The sequence below is a fragment of the Rhipicephalus microplus genome, unplaced genomic scaffold (genome assembly GCF_043290135.1).
Source record: "Rhipicephalus microplus isolate Deutch F79 unplaced genomic scaffold, USDA_Rmic scaffold_731, whole genome shotgun sequence".
Classification (NCBI taxonomy): Eukaryota; Metazoa; Arthropoda; class Arachnida; order Ixodida; family Ixodidae; genus Rhipicephalus; species Rhipicephalus microplus.
In genome coordinates this window covers 20,001-32,669 of record NW_027465287.1, presented here as the reverse complement: position 1 = coordinate 32,669, position 12,669 = coordinate 20,001, and the positions used below count along the sequence as shown (strand labels likewise).

At 60.4% G+C, this 12,669-nt stretch overlaps 1 non-coding gene across 1 annotated transcript; it reads left to right on the top strand.

Annotated features, from left to right (window-relative positions):
* Positions 1–9,514: 9,514 nt before the first annotated feature.
* On the top strand, positions 9,515–11,329 carry LOC142795559 (small subunit ribosomal RNA). The gene has a single exon (XR_012893119.1). It is a non-coding gene; the product is annotated as a small subunit ribosomal RNA (ribosomal RNA).
* The last annotated feature ends 1,340 nt before the right edge of the window (positions 11,330–12,669 follow it).

The window sequence follows — 12,669 nt, the reverse complement described above, 5'->3', positions numbered from 1 at the left end:
CCGCGCCAAGTACGAAAGGAACAGCGCAACTAAGGGGCTCGAAGCAAAGCTCGATCCTGAACCGCGCCAAGTACGAAAGCAACCGCGCGGTCGGGACTCGAAACAAGGCTCGACCCTAAACCGTGCCAAGTACGAAAGGAACTGCACGGTAAGAGCTCGAAACAAGGTTCGATTCTGAACCGCGCTAACTGCGCGGTCAGTACTCAAAACAAGGCTCGACCCTAAACCGCGCAAAGTACGAAAGGAACCGCGCGGTAGGGGCTCGAGACAAAGCTCGGCCCTAAACCGCGCCAAGTACGGAAGGAACGGCGCGGAGAGGGCTCGAGACAAAGCTCGACCCTAAACCGCGCCAAGTACGGAGGGAACAGCGCGGCTAAGGGCTCGAAACAAACCCTAAACCGCGCCAAGTACGGAGGGAACAGCGCGGCTAAGGGCTCGAAACAAACCCTAAACCGCGCCAAGTACGGAAGGAACGGCGCGGAGAGGGCTCGAGACAAAGCTCGACCCTAAACCGCGCCAAGTACGGAGGGAACAGCGCGGCTAAGGGCTCGAAACAAACCCTGAACCGCGCCAAGTACGAAAGGAACGGCGCGCAGTAGGGGTTTAAAACAAAGCTGGTCCCAAAACCGCGCCAAGTACGAAAGGAACAGCGCGGTCGAGACTCGGAAGAAAAAGCTTTCAAAGTGTCGTAGCACGATGCACACTGCTGTTCGTGTGGAACAAACGTGACTACCGTGCTGTACGGTGGAGTTCTGTGCGCAAAAGCGGCGGGTGTGTTTCTAAGCACCACAGCGTTGTGTCAAAAAAGAGGTGCCTGAGAGAAACGCATGCGACTGCCGTGCTTTGCGGCATAGCACCGTGCGCAAAAACGGTGCGCATGCAAGAGGTGTCAGAGCTAGCGAACTTTTGCCACGAGCAACAGGTCACTAAAAGCCTATAGATGACGGTGTTGGAGGAAAAGAAAAATATCGAGAAAGCACTGCGGTGTGCCGTGCGTAGGGACGGGCGCGCGTGCCACATGCCGCCGAAATATGGGTGTCGGAGAAAACAGAGTGCCGCGCGTAACGAGGGGCGCGCGTGTTACAGAGAGATATGCCCAAACGCATGAAAGTGTACGCAGGTGTCCTAAGGCAGTTTTTTTTTTTTTCCTCATTTTGATGTCGCCCCGGCTGACGTGGTTTTCGTTTTTCCGTGCCGCCCCGGCTGACGCGGTTTTCGTTTTTCCGTGCCGCCCCGGCTGACGCAGTTTTTGCGCCGCCCCGGCTGACGCGGTTTTCGCGCCGCCCCGGCTGACGCGGTTCCGACTTTGCACTTTTTGGCTCACCCCGGCTGGCGGCCCACTCACTCGATCGCCAGGTCTGTTTGCCCCGGTGGTTCCACCGCCAGGCTTAAGCGCGAACTTTTTTTGTTTGTTTTCTTTTGATTAAGCGCAAGCTTTTTTCTTTGTTTTCTTTTGATTAAGCGCGGGCTTTTTTCTTTGTTTTTTTTGCATTCGCCCCGGCAGACGCGGTTTTTGCGCCGCCCCGGCTGACGCGGTTTTTGCCGCCCCGGCTGACGCAGTTCGGACTTAGCACTTTTCGGCTGTGCCTGGCTGGCGGCCCACTCACTCGATCGCCATGTCTGTTTGCCACAGTTTTCCCGGTGGTGCCGCACCCGGGCTCGCCCCGGCTGACGCGGTTTCGTGCCGCCCCGGCAGACGCGGTTTTCGCGCCGCCCCGGCTGACGCGGTTTCGTGCCGCCCCGGCAGACGCGGTTTTTTGCCGCCCCGGCAGACGCGTTTTTTTTTTCTTTCGCCCCGGCTGACGCAGTTTTCGCGCCGCCCCGGCAGACGCGGTTTTCGCGCCGCCCCGGCAGACGCGGTTTTTTGCGCCGCCCCGGCTGACGCAGTTCGGACTTGGCACTTTTTGGCTGAGCCTGGCTGGCGGCCCACTCACTCGATCGCCATGTCTGTTTGCCACAGTTTTCCCGGTGGTGCCGCACCCGGGCTCGCCCCGGCTGACGCAGTTTTCGCGCCGCCCCGGCTGACGCGGTTTCGTGCCGCCCCGGCAGACGCGGTTTTTTGCGCCGCCCCGGCTGACGCGGTTTTTTGCCGCCCCGGCTGACGCAGTTCGGACTTGGCACTTTTCGGCTGTGCCTGGCTGGCGGCCCACTCACTCGATCGCCATGTCTGTTTGCCACAGTTTTCCCGGTGGTGCCGCACCCGGGCTCGCCCCGGCAGACGCGTTTTTTTTTTTTCTTTCGCCCCGGCTGACGCAGTTTTCGCGCCGCCCCGGCTGACGCGGTTTCGTGCCGCCCCGGCAGACGCGGTTTTTTGCGCCGCCCCGGCTGACGCGGTTTTTGCCGCCCCGGCTGACGCAGTTCGGACTTAGCACTTTTTGGCTGAGCCTGGCTGGTGGCCCACTCACTCGATCGCCATGTCTGTTAGCCACAGTTTTCCCGGTGGTGCCGCACCCGGGCTCGCCCCGGCTGACGCAGTTTTCGCGCCGCCCCGGCTGACGCGGTTTCGTGCCGCCCCGGCAGACGCGGTTTTCGCGCCGCCCCGGCTGACGCGGTTTTTGCCGCCCCGGCTGACGCAGTTCGGACTTAGCACTTTTCGGCTGTGCCTGGCTGGCGGCCCACTCACTCGATCGCCATGTCTGTTTGCCACAGTTTTCCCGGTGGTGCCGCACCCGGGCTCGCCCCGGCTGACGCAGTTTTCGCGCCGCCCCGGCTGACGCGGTTTCGTGCCGCCCCGGCAGACGCGGTTTTCGCGCCGCCCCGGCTGACGCGGTTTCGTGCCGCCCCGGCAGACGCGGTTTTTTGCCGCCCCAGCTGACGCAGTTCGGACTTAGCACTTTTTGGCTGAGCCTTGCTGGCGGCCCACTCACTCGATCGCCATGTCTGTTTGCCACAGTTTTCCCGGTGGTGCCGCACCCGGGCTCGCCCCGGCAGACGCGTTTTTTTTTTTCTTTCGCCCCGGCTGACGCAGTTTTCGCGCCGCCCCGGCAGACGCGGTTTTCGCGCCGCCCCGGCAGACGCGGTTTTTTGCGCCGCCCCGGCTGACGCGGTTTTTTGCCGCCCCGGCTGACGCAGTTCGGACTTGGCACTTTTTGGCTGAGCCTGGCTGGCGGCCCACTCACTCGATCGCCATGTCTGTTTGCCACAGTTTTCCCGGTGGTGCCGCACCCGGGCTCGCCCCGGCTGACGCAGTTTTCGCGCCGCCCCGGCAGACGCGGTTTCGTGCCGCCCCGGCAGACGCGGTTTTTTGCGCCGCCCCGGCTGACGCGGTTTTTTGCCGCCCCGGCTGACACGGTTCGGACTTTGCACTTTTCGGCTGTGCCTGGCTGGCGGCCCACTCACTCGATCGCCATGTCTGTTTGCCACAGTTTTCCCGGTGGTGCCGCACCCGGGCTCGCCCCGGCAGACGCGTTTTTTTTTTTTTTTTCTTTCGCCCCGGCTGACGCAGTTTTCGCGCCGCCCCGGCTGACGCGGTTTCGTGCCGCCCCGGCAGACGCGGTTTTTTGCGCCGCCCCGGCTGACGTGGTTTTTGCCGCCCCGGCTGACGCAGTTCGGACTTTGCACTTTTTGGCTGAGCCTGGCTGGCGGCCCACTCACTCGATCGCCATGTCTGTTTGCCACAGTTTTCCCGGTGGTGCCGCACCCGGGCTCGCCCCGGCAGACGCGTTTTTTTTTTTTCCTTCGCCCCGGCAGACGTGGTTCCCCCCCCCCCCCTCCGTCTTTCTTTTTGTTTTTTTTTTTCGCCGCGGCTGAAGTGGATTTTTCGGTGCCTCGACGCCCCGGTAGTCGCGGTTTTTCCGTTTCCGCACGGCCCCGGCTGACGCTGCTCGGTCACAGTCGCCTTTTGTGGTGATTGCAGACTTCTTGAGCGCGGGTGTTTTTTTTTTTTGTTGTTGTTGTTGTTTTATTACGCATTCGCTCCAGCAGACGCTGTTTAGACTTTTTGTTTCCTCTTTTATCCTGCGACGAGGTGACGAGGTTTATTCGGTGCCCCGCCGCCCCGGCTGAAGTGATTTTTCCTGTCCCGTGCCGCCCCGGCTGACGCGGTTGGGACTTCGCGTTTGTTCGGCCGCCACGGGTTTTGGCGCACTCGCTCGGTTGCTTGTTGTTGCCACTTGTTGCGAACCCAGGTTTCTTGAGCGAGCGCGGGCGTTTTTTCTTCCTTTCTTTCTTTGTTCTATGTGTTAGCGAATCGGCCTTTAATATCACACGAGGACTCACAACCAACAATTTTCAGTTTGAAGTGTAAAAAATCTGCAGGTGTTGACGTAACTGACTTGCCCCGTACCCTTGAGTACATCCATGAAGTTCTCGTAGTACTACTAAATCGCATTATTCCAAGTGGAGAAATTCCCATAAACTTGCAAACCTCTACACGAAAATCGGTGCGCGTGATAAAGTTGAAAATTATCGTCCGATATCAAATGTGCCTTCTATAACACAAATTCTAGGAAAAAAAAAAAAAAAAACACTTGTTCGCCGTTTTCTGCGCCGTGACTGGCAGCACTCCGGCGAAGCGAAACGGGGTCGATTCGAGCACGATATCGGCGTCTTTCGACGTGCTCGCCGGCGACCGTCGCACGAGTACGTCGCACGAGCGCGTCTGCCGGGGCGCCGTTTGCGAAGCCGACGCAAAAGTGGGAACCGCCGCTCGGATGATCGCCGCTTTCGGCAGAGTGAGTGTTGGCACTCCGGGGAAGCGAAACAGCGTGAATGCGCCCACGAAATCGGCGTATTTTGAAGTGCCCGCCGGCGACCGTCGCACGAGTACGGTAAACCGCGTCAGCCGGGGCGTAGTTCGGGACGCCGACGAAAAAGTGGGAAGCGCAACTCGGATCTTCGCCGTTTTTGCAGGAGTGAGTGGCGGCCCTCCTGCGAGACCAAGAAGCATCGATTCGTGCACGAATTCGGCGCCTTTCGACGTGATCGCCGGCGACCGTCGCTCGAGTAGGGCAAACCGCGTCTGCCGGGGCGGGCTTCGGGACGCCGATGCGAAAGTGGGAAACGCTGCTCGGATGTTCGCCGTTTTTGGCCGAGTGAGTGCTGGCACACGGGCGAAGCCAAACGGGGCCGATTACGGCACGATATCGGCGTCTTTCGACGTGCCCGCCGGCGACCGTCGCACGAGTACGGTAAACCGCGTCAGCCCGGGCGGAGTTCGGGACGCCGATGCGAAAGTGGAGAACGCCGCTCGGATCTTCGCCGTTTTTGGAGGAGTGAGTGGCGGCACTCCGGAGAAGCCAGGGAGCGCCAATTAGCGCACGATATCGGCGTCTTTCGACGCGCTCGCCGGCGACCGTCGCACGAGTAGGGCAAACCGCGTCTGCCGGGGCGGGGTTTACGACGCCGACGCAAAAGTGGGAACCGCCGCTCGGATGTTGGCCGTTTTTGGCAGAGTGAGTGCTGGCACTCCGGCGACGCGAAAGAGCGCGAATGCGCCCACGAAAGTGGCGTATTTGGACGTGCGTGACGGCGACCGCTGCAGGAGTACGAAAAACCACGTCAGCCGGGGCGAGCGACACACGGCGGTCTGGGTGCTTATCGCTGCTATTATAGGGGCACCCCGGCAGACGCAGAAAAAAAAAAAAAATTTTCGACCTTCTTTTTTGCTGGTCGAGCTCGGGTAACCCAGGTCGCAATGGGAGCCGCGCACGAAAGCGGCGTCGCGAGACGCGTTCGCGGTCGCTAGTCGCACGAGCTCGGCAACCGCGTCAGCCGGCGCGGAGTTCGGGATGCCGACGGCTAAGTGGGTACCGCTGCTCGGATGTTCGCCGTTTTTGGCCGAGTGAGTGCTGGCACTCCGGTGAAGCCAAGGAGCGCCAATTCGTGCACGATATCGGCGTCTTTCGACGTGCCCGCCGGCCACCGCCGCACGAGTACGGCAAACCGCGTCTGCCGGGGCGGGGTTCGCGACGCGTACGCAATAGTGGGAACCGTCGCTCGGATGTTCGTCGTCTTTGGCCGAGCGAGTGCTGGCACTCCGGCGAAGCGAAACGGGGCCGATTCGGGCACGATATCGGCGTATTTCGACGTGCTCGCCGGCGACCGTCGCACGAGTACGGCAAAGCGCGTCTGCCGGGGCGAGGTTTGCGACGCCGACGAAAAAGTGGGAAGCGCCGCTCGGATCTTCGCCGTTTTTGCAGGAGTGAGTGGCGGCCCTCCTGCGAGACCAAGAAGCATCGACTCGCGCACGATATCGGTGTCTTTCGACGTGCCCGCCGGCCACCGCCGCACGAGTACGGCAAACCGCGTATGCCGGGGCGGGGTTGGCGACGCCGACGCAAAAGTGGGAACCGCCACTAGGATGTTCGCCGTTTTTGGCAGAGTGAGTGCTGGCACTCCGGCGAAGCGAAAGAGCGCGAATGCGCCCACGAAAGTGGCGTGTTTGGACGTGCTTGACGACGACCACCGCAGGAAAACGAAAAACCACGTCAGCCGGGGCGAGCGACCCATGGCGGTCTGGGTGCTTATCGCTGCTATTATAGGGGCACCCCGGCAGACGCAAAAAAAAAAAAAAAATTTTTTTCGACATTCTTTTTTGCTCGTCGACCTCGGGTGACCCAGGTCGCAGTGGGAGCCGCGCACGAAAGCGGCGTCGCGAGACGGCTTCGCGGTCGCTAGTCGCACGAGCTCGGCAACCGCGTCTGCCGGGGCGGAGTTCGGGACGCCGACGGCTAAGTGGGAACCGCCGCTCGGATGTTCGCCGTTTGTGGCCGAGTGAGTGCTGGCACTCCGGCGAAGCCAAACGGGGCCGATTCCGGCACGATATCGGCGTCTTTCTACGTGCTCGCCGGCGACCGTCGCACGAGTACGGCAAAGTGCGTCTGCCGGGGCGGGGTTTGCGACGCGTACGCAATAGTGAGAACCGTCGCTCGGATGTTCGTCGTCTTTCGCCGAGCCAGTGCTGGCAATCCGGCGAAGCCGAACGGAGCCGATTCGGGCACGATATCGGCGTCTTTCCACGTGCTCGCCGGCGACCGTCGCACGAGTACGGTAAACCGCGTCAGCCGGGGCGGAGTTCGGGACGCCGATGCGAAAGTGGGAAGCGCCGCTCGGATCTTCGCCGTTTTTGGAGGAGTCAGTGGCGGCACTCCGGTGAAGCCAAGGTGCGCCAATTCGCGCACGATATCGGCGTCTTTCGACGTGCCCGCCGGCCACCGTCGCACGAGTACGGCAAACCTCGTCTGCCGGGGCGGGGTTTGCGACGCCGACGCAAAAGTGGGAACCGCCGCTCGGATGTTCGCCGTTTTTGGCAGAGTGAGTGCTGGCACTCCGGCGAAGCGAAAGAGCGCGAATGCGCCCACGAAAGTGGCGTGTTTGGACGTGCTTGACGACGACCACCGCAGGAAAACGAAAAACCACGTCAGCCGGGGCGAGCGACCCATGGCGGTCTGGGTGCTTATCGCTGCTATTATAGGGGCACCCCGGCAGACGCAAAAAAAAAAAAAATTTTTTTCGACATTCTTTTTTGCTCGTCGACCTCGGGTGACCCAGGTCGCAGTGGGAGCCGCGCACGAAAGCGGCGTCGCGAGACGGCTTCGCGGTCGCTAGTCGCACGAGCTCGGCAACCGCGTCTGCCGGGGCGGAGTTCGGGACGCCGACGGCTAAGTGGGAACCGCCGCTCGGATGTTCGCCGTTTGTGGCCGAGTGAGTGCTGGCACTCCGGCGAAGCCAAACGGGGCCGATTCCGGCACGATATCGGCGTCTTTCTACGTGCTCGCCGGCGACCGTCGCACGAGTACGGCAAAGTGCGTCTGCCGGGGCGGGGTTTGCGACGCGTACGCAATAGTGAGAACCGTCGCTCGGATGTTCGTCGTCTTTCGCCGAGCCAGTGCTGGCACTCCGGCGAAGCCGAACGGAGCCGATTCGGGCACGATATCGGCGTCTTTCCACGTGCTCGCCGGCGACCGTCGCACGAGTACGGTAAACCGCGTCAGCCGGGGCGGAGTTCGGGACGCCGATGCGAAAGTGGGAAGCGCCGCTCGGATCTTCGCCGTTTTTGGAGGAGTCAGTGGCGGCACTCCGGTGAAGCCAAGGTGCGCCAATTCGCGCACGATATCGGCGTCTTTCGACGTGCCCGCCGGCCACCGTCGCACGAGTACGGCAAACCTCGTCTGCCGGGGCGGGGTTTGCGACGCCGACGCAAAAGTGGGAACCGCCGCTCGGATGTTCGCCGTTTTTGGCAGAGTGAGTGCTGGCACTCCGGCGAAGCGAAAGAGCGTGAATGCGCCCACGAAAGTAGCGTATTTGGACGTGCTTGACGGCGACCGCCGCAGGAGTACGAAAAACCACGTCAGCCGGGGCGAGCGACCCACGGCGGTCTGGGTGCTTATCGCTGCTATTATAGGGGCACCCCGGCAGACGCAGAAAGAAAAAAAAAAATGGGGACATGGCGTGCGTCACCGTGCGGCTTCGCAGCGTTGCCGAAGTCGCCGAGCCCTTCGACTGAGCCGAACGGCGGACAGGGAACGTTGGTCGGCCGTTCTAACCTGTCGGTGCCACGCCGAGACGTCGTTAAGGAAAACCGCGTCGTGGGCCTCTACGACGCCGTCGAGTCGTTGTACGTTTGGTGTCCAGCGTGTCGGCGGCGAGTAGCGGACACGTCGTTCACGACTTCGGTCTTTCGCAGTCGACGCGAACTTGCGGAGAGTCGTGGTGCCTCACGTTTTCGGCAGAAACCGCGGCGGAATTTTCCCGTGCGTGCGCGCACGACCTCGGTGCTGTGCCGTCAGCGTAGTGTTGCACAAACTCGTGGCCTACCCAAGGTGCGGTACGTTTGCGGCCGTATCCTCGGTGGGAATTTCGTGAGTAGGGTCGCAAATTCTACGACCTCGGCGGGTTTGAGAGCGACGTAGACTTGTGGCACGCTCAACATGCCACACGTTTCGGGGCACACCCGCGGTGAAATTTTCTCGAGTACGCTCGTATTAGGGCCCAAGGAGGTCTGGGTACTTATCGCTGCTATTATGTGGGGGTTCTCGTGAGCGGCGTACGCGAAAGCGACCGGGTGTCTGATATGCGGCGGGCTTCGGCCTCGTCAAGCGTGTCCTCGGGTCTGCTCCAGGGGAATCCACGGCAGTCGTCTGCAGCCTCATCCGCTTGATGCGTTAGGGGCTGGTTGTCGGACGGTGCCGTTTTACCACGATATCGAGGTGTGTTCCGTGTCGTCCTCGGGCGATTCAGATGCGAAAGCGCCGAAGACGCGGGCGTGACCCGTCGTCTGGCGGCTTTGCAGTCTCGGCTCCGTTGCTAGTTCCGGCCGGTCCACCGACAGTGCAGCGGGCTTGGGCAACCCGCACGGCGCGACCGAGTCGATGCAACGAAAAAGAGCGAGCATGAACGTGCTTCTTGCCGCACGGCTCCCACTCGTCTTTCGGGAAGGTTGTGCCGTAGCGAGCTCGAACGCCGTCATCTCGGAGTGCAAAATAAGCGTGTTGGGGCGCCTGAAGGTGGCCTCCGCCGCACACAGACTGCGTCCGGCCCGCCGAGGGCGAGGACGGACGCGCAGTCGAACGATTACCTGGTTGATCCTGCCAGTAATCATATGCTTGTCTCAAAGATTAAGCCATGCATGTCTAAGTACATGCCGAAATAAGGCGAAACCGCGAATGGCTCATTAAATCAGTTATGGTTCCTTAGATCGTTTCTTCCTACTTGGATAACTGTGGCAATTCTAGAGCTAATACATGCAGTGAGCCTGGAGCCCTTTGGGTAACGGGTGCTTTTATTAGACCAAGATCGATCGGGTTTCGGCCCGTATTGTGTGGTGACTCTGGATAACTTTGTGCTGATCGCATGGCCACGAGCCGGCGACGTTTCTTTCAAGTGTCTGCCTTATCAACTTTCGATGGTAGGTTACTTGCTTACCATGGTTGTTACGGGTAACGGAGAATCAGGGTTCGATTCCGGAGAGGGAGCCTGAGAAACGGCTACCACATCCAAGGAAGGCAGCAGGCGCGCAAATTACCCACTCCCGGCACGGGGAGGTAGTGACGAAAAATAACAATACGGGACTCTTTTGAGGCCCCGTAATTGAAATGAGTACACTCTAAATCCTTTAACGAGGATCAATTGGAGGGCAAGTCTGGTGCCAGCAGCCGCGGTAATTCCAGCTCCAATAGCGTATACTAAAGCTGCTGCGGTTAAAAAGCTCGTAGTTGGATCTCAGTTCCAGACGAGTAGTGCATCTACCCGATGCGACGGCTCGGACTGAACATCATGCCGGTTCTTTCTTGGTGCACTTCATTGTGTGCCTCGAGATGGCCGGTGCTTTTACTTTGAAAAAATTAGAGTGCTCAACGCAGGCGAGTCGCCTGAATAAACTTGCATGGAATAATAGAACAAGACCTCGTTTCTGTTCTGTTGGTTTTTGGAATACGAGGTAATGATTAAGAGGGACGGACGGGGGCATTCGTATTGCGGCGCTAGAGGTGAAATTCTTGGACCGTCGCAAGACGAACTACTGCGAAAGCATTTGCCAAGAATGTTTTCATTGATCAAGAACGAAAGTCAGAGGTTCGAAGGCGATCAGATACCGCCCTAGTTCTGACCATAAACGATGCCAACCAGCGATCCGCCTGAGTTACTCAAATGACTCGGCGGGCAGCTTCCGGGAAACCAAAGTATTTGGGTTCCGGGGGAAGTATGGTTGCAAAGCTGAAACTTAAAGGAATTGACGGAAGGGCACCACCAGGAGTGGAGCCTGCGGCTTAATTTGACTCAACACGGGAAAACTTACCCGGCCCGGACACTGGGAGGATTGACAGATTGAGAGCTCTTTCTTGATTCGGTGGATGGTGGTGCATGGCCGTTCTTAGTTGGTGGAGCGATTTGTCTGGTTAATTCCGATAACGAACGAGACTCTAGCCTATTAAATAGGTGCGGGGTTCCCAGCACCTTACAACCTTCTTAGAGGGACAAGCGGCTCCTAGCCGCACGAAACAGAGCAATAACAGGTCTGTGATGCCCTTAGATGTCCGGGGCCGCACGCGCGCTACACTGAAGGAAGCAGCGTGTCTTTATCCCTGTCTGAAAAGACTGGGTAACCCGTGGAACTTCTTTCGTGATTGGGATAGGGGCTTGCAATTGTTCCCCTTGAACGAGGAATTCCCAGTAAGCGCGAGTCATAAGCTCGCGTTGATTACGTCCCTGCCCTTTGTACACACCGCCCGTCGCTACTACCGATTGAATGATTTAGTGAGGTCTTCGGACCGATGTCCGGCGCGGCCTTTCGGTTGCGCCGGTCTGTTGGAAAGATGACCAAACTTGATCATTTAGAGGAAGTAAAAGTCGTAACAAGGTTTCCGTAGGTGAACCTGCGGAAGGATCATTAACGGATTGTGAAGGGTGAGCGCCTCAGCTGCGTCTGCGCCCGACACTTTCTGCCGCTGACCCCGTTTGGACGCGGGGTCGGCTTTTCCCCACGGGGCTGCCTGAATGTGGAGCGGCACCCCGTGACAAATTGTTGCGCCCAGCGGACGCCAACACCGCGACCTTGGACGGTCGGCCAGGTGGCGGACGCGGGTACAAACGGCGCAACGCACTCATAGGTCGGCTTTCGACCCGCCACTGCACCGTGGCTCGAAGCGCTCGAAATGCGCGACCCGACCGCTGCGGGACCGCCTAGTACTGTAAACAGGAGCGGCGGAGCGCGAACGGCGAGTCGTGGTTACGTCGGTAGAAGGCGAGGCTGCGCGTTCCCGAAACGCCAGCCGAGTGCCCTCCCGACCGTTCGAGCGTGCAAGAACGAGACCCGACAATCGCGCGGCGACTGCCAAGTACGAGAGGAACGGCACAAGCGTCGGCGGTCGGTCAAGGAACTGGCGATGTGACGGGTCCGCTGTGCACCAGTGCATACCGTCCCGCCGTCCGCGGCAAGCGCCTCCGCGTCCTCGGGTGACGGAGGCTGCCGGTCGGTTCTTGCAGGCGAGGGATCTCGCTGGCACCGGTTCGCGTTGACGCGCGGCCGGTCATGGCACGGCGATGCGACGGCCGAGGTGCGCAGTACTCGATGGAGGAACCGCACGCTCCGATGACCGTCCCGCCCTCCGCGGCGTATGCGTACCGACCGTAATGGTTGCAGCAGCGCCGGCCGGCTTTTGAATTCGCCACACGAAACACGGTGCGAGATCGCGGTTAGGGGAGCGTCGACGTTGCCAGGCGTTTTGCTTGCTGCCGAGGGAAAGGCGGCACGGCCACGTCGCGCTCGTCGCGATTAGCGGGTCTGCGCGCTTTGGGAAGGTGCCGCAACGACTTGCCGAAAGAGGAAGCACGGAAGAACGAGGGACTTGGACGTCCCGACAATTGAACGCACTTGCGGCCAGGCCCTTGCTGGCTTCGTTCTTCCGCCTCGAGTAGGCTCGTACGCGGCTCCGGCGCCGAAAGTGGTCCTTGGCACCGACTTCGGTGGACGTGGGAAGTGCCGCGCAAGTACGGCGCGCCTGGCTCCACCTGTTGGCTAAAGTAGGCAGCCGGATCGGCATTTTGGTGTGCGGTGGCAAACCGTGGATGCGAAAAAAGCTTGTGCGATTTCGTGGAACAAAAAGCGGGGGTCCCCCTTTTTATGCGGAGGAGACCGACCCGCCCGCCGTGGTGAACCGCGACGCCACGGTAAAAACGGGAGAGGCTTGTCGATGGGACCGTGCATCCCGCGCTCCACGGAGGCCGGGAGGC